This window comes from Helianthus annuus, chromosome 15 (assembly GCF_002127325.2).
Source record: "Helianthus annuus cultivar XRQ/B chromosome 15, HanXRQr2.0-SUNRISE, whole genome shotgun sequence".
Taxonomy (NCBI): Eukaryota; Viridiplantae; Streptophyta; class Magnoliopsida; order Asterales; family Asteraceae; genus Helianthus; species Helianthus annuus.
Window position 1 is genome coordinate 38,016,800 of NC_035447.2, and position 7,834 is coordinate 38,024,633.

The following is a 7,834-nucleotide window of genomic DNA, read 5'->3' on the forward strand; positions in this document are numbered from 1 at the left end:
TTATTATGATTAATGGAATATATGTTATAAATTTCATTTTGTTATTATATACATCATTATATGAAATGGATCAAAGGTCATTCTTTTTTTTTTTGATTAATCTGCCTAAATAGAGAATCTTAATAGTGAAACCTAGCCTGGTGTCGTTATAAGACCCGTTAGGATTCTAATAGGTTGTTATAAACCTTCGTTCCAGAATAGGAGACCAGTAAAAGATACTTACATTTATTTGATTGAGGATATTACTTACAAAGGTAAATACTTTTAACTTATTTTCCATTATACGAAATTGGGTTACGGTATTTAAAATACCGCTTGGTCGGGCAATTGACCCCAACTCATTAGTAGTTGGGTATTATCAATGTGACCCGTTTAAAAATTGGTTTTGTTGGCTTTACGCCTTTGGGAGCTTAATGACCATGTCCCGGATATCCTTGGCATCATTTTACGAAATGGCCACGACCCCGACACAGGGGTGTAGGCGTACACCCGTAATGTGTCTATATTATTAAAGGTATAACCATTGGTTTTCCCGCCACGGCTTTATGCTTTGTGGCGTGTCTATTAACCTTTAACCCGGCACGACCCGGGCGACCGAAGGCATAGTAACATGTAATTCTTTTACAAGATTTAATTAAAAATTATCCCAAGTTATAAAGAGTTTGTGCCATGTGCATTCAAATCAATTTTTAAACATTTTACAAAAGTGTCGGTTTAATGTATTTACCAGTGTAAACTGACGTATTTTCCCAAAAAGATTAAATGCAGGTACTAAGCGTAATAGGCTAGATATTTCTCCTTAGCATCAATAAAGAGTCTCGCAAGCCTAAGATGCCTACGTCTGTTGAACAATATTTTATCTTTTATTTTGATCCCCTGTGGATTATATTTCGACGATTGTGATACTTGGACATTACATTCAAAAGTTGAAATATATTTATCTTTATGCTTCCGCTGTGCATTTATATATTGTGGTTTGACTATATTGTTGCCAACTACGTCACGGTAATCCCCCACCGGGCCCACCAGTGATACACGTGGAAATTGGGGTGTGACAGATTGGTATCAGAGCCAACGTTGAGTGAATTAAACACTATCCTTATGTGTTTAATCTCAATGACACAGTTGCACATACTTGAGTTTAGACAAGAACATAGGACAAATTCGAATTGTTATTCCAGTTTGTCTTTTATCGTTTATTGTGATTTAAAGATTTGTTAAGCAGGAAATATGCCACCAGCAATTAAAAGAGGAGGACGAGGCAAAGGGCCGATCACAACTCATAATGATCACGAGGCCGGACCTTCAAACATGCGAGCTCCTTCTAGCACGAGGAGTGAAGAACCTCAGAGACGTAGAAGAAACCTCTTTGAGCCAGCAAGACGGTCTACCTCACAAAGTTCGACACCTTCATACCGTCACTCTTTTGGACCAGATTCGGAAAACAACCCTAGTAATCCTCAACCTTCGTTTATACCTCTCCAGCGATCTGCTTCGCACCGTTCCTATGGCGACCCTACTCCTTTCTTTCAAGGCCGATTTAATCCGGCTGATTATGTCCAAGAACGAATAGGTTATAACCCTTTAGGACCTGAAGACCATTTCTCCGAAGATAATGCGGTAGATATGGATGAAGACACGGATCCCATAGAACCTGCAAGAGGTACTCCCAACCATCCGATCGAGATCTCTGATGGGTCATCCTTCCATGGAACACCCTATCAAGGTCCCGACAGTTACCAGACGAGGTTTAACCAGTGTGATTGGTACTTCACACCTTCTCATCACTTCTCGCCTCATGAGCAGCAGCAGCAACAGGATCCTTCCGAGGATTCGCGTTTCGTGGCAGTTACGCCACCGCCTCCTCCGCCTCCTCCGCCACCAGTTCAGCAAGCACCTCCTGATCCGCCAAGGCATAGGAGAACAGGCGCACGGATGTCTACCCGAGGAGGGGAATTCCACTTTAGCACCCCTCGCCACTCGAGTGCAAGTCACTTTCCGCCAGTGCCTGAAGAACCACAGTTAGGGGAACCTTCTGGTCACCCTGCAGAGGTGAATTCTGCACCAGTTGCACCACCTCCGCCACCATTTGGATACGATAACCCTATACCAACGTACGCCGGTTCCACCGCATACAACCCGTTTGAGCAGCCGACTCACACGCACTACAACTATAACTACGATGCCGACCCATACGTGGTAGCGGCAAATTACAATGCCCTCCATCCCGACAGAGCTTATGGGAACCTTTGGGGAACAGATTACTCAGCTCATGGGTATCCAGTACCTCTTAGACCTCCGGTTCAACAACCGTCGCAGCAGCCACGTTTTTCTCCACCGAAGCAAGAAGAAATCCTCCACCGTCTAAACCGAGTGGAACGAGACTTTGAGCAAGAACGTAAAAGTAATCGTGGATTCCTTAAAGGCCTAGCAAACCTACTAAAAGGGAGGAAGAAGTGAGATCATTAGTCTCTTTATGTACTATAGTATTTACTATTACAATCAAGTCCCTGCGTGGACAATTGCCTTAAGTATTTTAGTCTCTGCGAGGACATCTATCGTGTTTAGTCCCTGCGTAGACAATTGCATTTCAGTCCCTGCGTGGACTTATCTTTTTAGTCCCTGTGCGGACATCTATCTATGTATTTGGTCCTTGCGTGGACTTGTTTTCTGTAAACCTCTGCGTAGGTAATTATTTATTTAAAAAGTCCCGTTTAGGGCAGTGTGTAACCATTATTATGATTAATGGAATATATGTTATAAATTTCATTTTGTTATTATATACATCATTATATGAAATGGATCAAAGGTCATTCTTTTTTTTTTGATTAATCTGCCTAAATAAAGAATCTTAATAGTGAAACCTAGCCTGGTGTCGTTATAAGACCCGGCCAAGATGGTAAGACTTAATTAAAAGATTCAGATTCCAGTTAACCTCTGTAAACATGTCAACATCCTTGGCAGATGTGATTCGTTAATATCACACGCGTCATTCTTATATACGAATCCATTAAGGGATTCCAAAACCCAAATTAATGATTGTTAAATCATGGGTTAAATCGTCAATAAAGATGATCATTTATTTAAAACATCCATTAGTGATGAAGTGCCTGCGGGCCATACTTATTGTCATGTAAGACAAAAGGCAGTTGTAGTCTAGGACTCCCTGTCAGAAAAGGTAAAAGGACTATGGTTCAAGCCTTCATGCCTTGATTCTCTGTAATCCCGGCTTATATTATAAAAACGTCCTTGTGACTAGACTTTTGTGCCACTAACTATATTATTTGTAAATAGGATAAGTTATATTCAAACACAGTGAGTAACAAATTAACCAAATATGGTCTATGTTTACCATGGTTAATGAATTGCTATAAAAGACAATTCCATAATAAACTCCTAAATAAAACTTTGTCATTATCTTCTGTAGCAGATTCGAGTTACAATGGCTGAACCAAGTGGAGTTAATAGTCATTCGAAGGAGGATGACAATGATAACGCCCAGATTCATTTAACGGGCGCTGAACTAAAAGCTTTGGTAGACAACGCTGTTAAGGCAGCCTTGGATCGGCAGTATGAAGAATACACCGAGTCCCGAAGCAGAACTTTATCTACACCACACTCAAAGCCAAAAACCCACTCTAAATCTCACAGCAAACCACCCTCAACTCCGTCTAAGCCAAAGAAGGATGAAGATAGACACTCATCCAATGAGAACAACGTCCACCCTAAGAAGAAAGTGGTCGATGATACACCTCGCGCCAGGGGTTGCACGTATAAGTATTTCGTTTCTTGCAAACCCCGAGATTTTACTGGAGAGAAGGGTGCGATGGATTGTATGACCTGGTTAGACGAGATGGACACTATTGTGGACATCAGTGGTTGTGCTGAGAGAGATTTGGTGAAGTTTGTTTCACAGTCGTTCAAGGGTGAAGCCCTAGCATGGTGGAGATCTCTGGTTCAAGCCTCTGGGAAGGCTGTTTTGTATAGCATGACATGGGAGGAATTTATGACTCTCATCAAGGAAAATTACTGCCCTCAGCACGAGGTTGAGAAGATAGAGTCTGACTTCTTATCGTTGGTCATGAAGAACCTGGATTGCCAGGCATACCTCACGACTTTCAACACTCTGTCAAGATTGGTTCCGTATCTTGTAACACCGGAACCCAAACAGATTGTGCGCTTCATTGGGGGTTTGGCCCCAGAAATAAAAGCTAGCGTAAAGGCTTCTAGGCCTGCTACCTTCAGATCCGTGGCAGATATATCTCTGTCTCTCACTCTTGATGTAGTGAGGCAGAGATCGTTGAGGAATGCTGACAGTGAGAAGAGGAAGCGTGAAGATGATGATTCGCGTAAATCCAACAAGAAGCACCGGGGAAATCGTGACCACAAGAGGGGGTCAGAGAACAAGAAAAACGACTGACAGTCGGGCGATAAGCCCTTGTGCAAGGTTTATCAGAAGTACCACTTTGGAAGGTGCAGGTTTGAAAAGAAATCCCCACCGAAGCCGTGTGGGATATGCAAGTCCTCGGAGCATAGGACTCTTGAGTGCAAGAAACTCAAAGATGCAACTTGTTACAGTTGCAATGAAAAGGGGCATATCAAGACGAACTGCCCGAAGATAGTGAAAAGGGCTGAAGATGGGAAGAAGACCAATGCGAGGGTCTTTCAGATGGATGTTAAAGAGGCTACCCAGAACGACAATGTCATAACTGGTACGTTCCTTATTAATGATGTATTCGCAAGAGTATTGTTCGATTCTGGAGCAGATAAATCCTTTGTGGATGATAAGTTCTGCGAGTTATTAAAATTGCCTGTTAAAACTTTGAATGTAAAATACGAAGTAGAACTAGTTGATGGGACTATGGGAACAGTCTCAACTGTTTTAGATGGATGTGTTATATCCATTAGGAATCACTCATTTCCTTTATCCCTGTTACCCTTTAAACTCACTGGTTTCGACGTAGTGTTGGGTATGGATTGGTTATCGCATAACCAAGCCCAAATTGTGTGCAACCAGAAACAAGTGGTAATCAAGACTCCGTCTGGAGAACCACTTACCATTCAAGGAGATACTCAACATGGATTGCCCGCTCATGTATCTATGCTAAAAGCATCCAGATGTTTGAAGAAAGGATGTGTCATTTATATGACACAGATAACCATCGGTGAGGAGAAACCCGGAATTGAAGACATTCCAGTCATCTCCGACTATCCTGAAGTTTTCCCAGAAGAACTGCCTGGTTTGCCACCAGACAGACAAGTGGAATTCAGTATCAACATCATTCCAGGAGCCGCACCTATCGCGAGAGCGCCTTATAGATTGGCACCCACGGAAATGAAAGAATTGAGGACGCAGCTAGATGATCTGCTGGCCAAAGGTTTTGTTAGACCAAGTTCATCTCCTTGGGGAGCGCCAATCCTGTTCGTCAAGAAGAAAGATGGTTCGATGCGTCTATGCATCGATTACCGTGAGCTGAATAAAGTTACGATCAAGAATAGGTATCCTTTGCCCAGGATCGACGATCTGTTCGATCAGTTGCAAGGAGCGAGCTATTTTTCCAAGATTGACCTAAGGTCAGGGTACCATCATGTAACACCCCAAAACCTACGAGCATGTACATTATATGGTTAAATAAAAATGTAAATTTAGTTAGAATATAACTAAGAAGGGTAATTTAAAAAGAGTAAGTTTTAGTCAATTAAAAACATATGTATATACATGAGGGACTAAAGGAGGAAATGGGGGAAAGTTAAGAAATTAAAAAGAAAATCAACACACACCACACACACTTCAGTGTGTGTGGGTGTCGCCTGGAACAAAGAAGCAAGAGCCAAAAACCCTCAACATCATAAATTCAGTAAATTGAAAGGGAATCCAGGGCCTAAATCATTGCATGTGCACATAGAAACATTCAACTAAGTTAGTCTATCGAATGGTAAGTCGAATTTTACGTTTTGGTGATTGTTCATAAGTGGGTCTTGAATGAAACATGATGTTTCCTTGAAATTGATTATGAATAAATGTTAGAATCATTATATGGAGGATAAATCATGCTTGAATTCTGATTATCTTGATGATATATGAAAAACCCACTATGAAGGTTAGAAAGATAGTAAATTGTGATGATCTTGTTAATTCAAATTCATGCAATGTTGATGTAAGGATTGTATGTGTTAAAATATTAGTGAATGTTTGATATAAGATGTTAATTATGTGAAATTTATTTGACTATAATGGTTAATATTGAGAAATAGGAAAAGTATGCATAGAATACTTGTACAATATGCTTTGTTGATGACATGCACACCAAGTGTTTGTTAAAATGCTTGAATGAAGAACTTTTATGTGAAAAAGATAATCTCATATGAGTAGGATGTTAGACGGCTAGAATGAGAAATAAAGACATGAGATTGAAATATGTTGATTATGAATTGTAGGAGTAAAAGAAGAAGACACAAGCCATTCCGGATCACAATCAAAACATGACAAAGGTAAGTTCTAGCTTACATATTATCACTATATTGTAATGTTGTAGCATGCTAATGTTTAATGATCGAAGTTGTATTATGTAACAAGTTGTTGTAAGCCGCTATGTAATCAAGATATGGGTCGAATGAGTTAGAAGGGTTATGTGCGAAATTAGAGAAGCTTATGTTTAGAAAGAAGGTGTAAAGGGGTCGACTTGATGTCCATATTTGAAATTGTTATTGTATAAACCTCATAATAAGAACGACTAATGGTTTGCTTGTATGTAGGTAAAGCGACTTGTTAGATGTCGTCATTTGGATCGAACACACCCATGATGTACGCTTCCGCAAGAATATTAGCTTGGGTCAAAACTTTTGTTAAATGTACTTTTTGGTAAAATGGATCTTTTGTAAGTAACAAAACTTGGTTGTTGTTAGTTGTCGAACTCGTAGTCGAAGACAATGTTAGATGTTTATGAAATGTTGGGTTGTAAGTTATTTTAACATCTACTAATTAGTCATGCTATGGTTAAATGCAGAATTTTGCTTATGAATTATTTGACCCGTTTGGTATTTTTCCGAATAAAGCTCAGTAGTGTCTTTTTAAGTTTTGGCCCTTACAAGTTGGTATCAGAGCCTAGGTTTGAGGGATTCGAGTAGGTGATGGTGCTCGAACTCAAACCGAAAGCTCTTGTGAAAGTGTGTTCGTTCCAAAGCGCCGCGCAAGTAAGTAATTTAAGGATTTTATGTTTGTAGATAGGAATGGGAATGGGTTACGGTTTAGTTACTAGTATAACATGGTTGGGGATGTTAAGGTGCGCTATGGAAAGTTTCGGGGCTGCACAGGGCCGTTTCGGGTTGAAAAAGGGGCTGGAAATGAAAGATGTTAGTAAATCAGCGTTTGCGCACCAGGAAGCCCGTCGGCGACGGGCTATATGCCGTCGGCGACGGCTCCCTCCCACCCGACGGCTTAACCACCTGCCTACGGGCAAAAGGTGGCGACGGGGTTTTCCCGAGCCCGTCGGCGACGCACTCAATGCCGTCGGCGACGGGTCCCCCGTAAATGTTTTGCTGAATTTGTTGTTATTCTTGTTAAGGCCTTTAATTCGATTATGACATTCGTTTAACATAAAGAATACCCCGAATCAACTATGAAACTAAGAAATTCATGATAGCTAATATGCTTTAATAATGAACGTGCGAAAGGATGAGGAGTTCCGACATGCGAATGGATAAAGTAAGTGACACATTAAGAATGTTTGTAAAGAAGGATTGGATGGTTCACGATTTGTGAAAACGAACTATTGATAACAAATGATGTGTATATAGAAAGATGAGGAGGATGAAAGTGACAATGATTAATATG

General features: G+C 40.7%; 1 long non-coding RNA gene across 1 annotated transcript; it reads left to right on the forward strand.

Moving 5' to 3' along the window:
- The first annotated feature begins 5,721 nt into the window (after positions 1 to 5,721).
- Positions 5,722 to 6,477, forward strand: LOC110909609. The gene is made up of 2 exons (XR_002575482.2): positions 5,722 to 5,936; positions 6,439 to 6,477. It is a non-coding gene; the product is annotated as an uncharacterized LOC110909609 (long non-coding RNA).
- Positions 6,478 to 7,834: the final 1,357 nt, after the last annotated feature.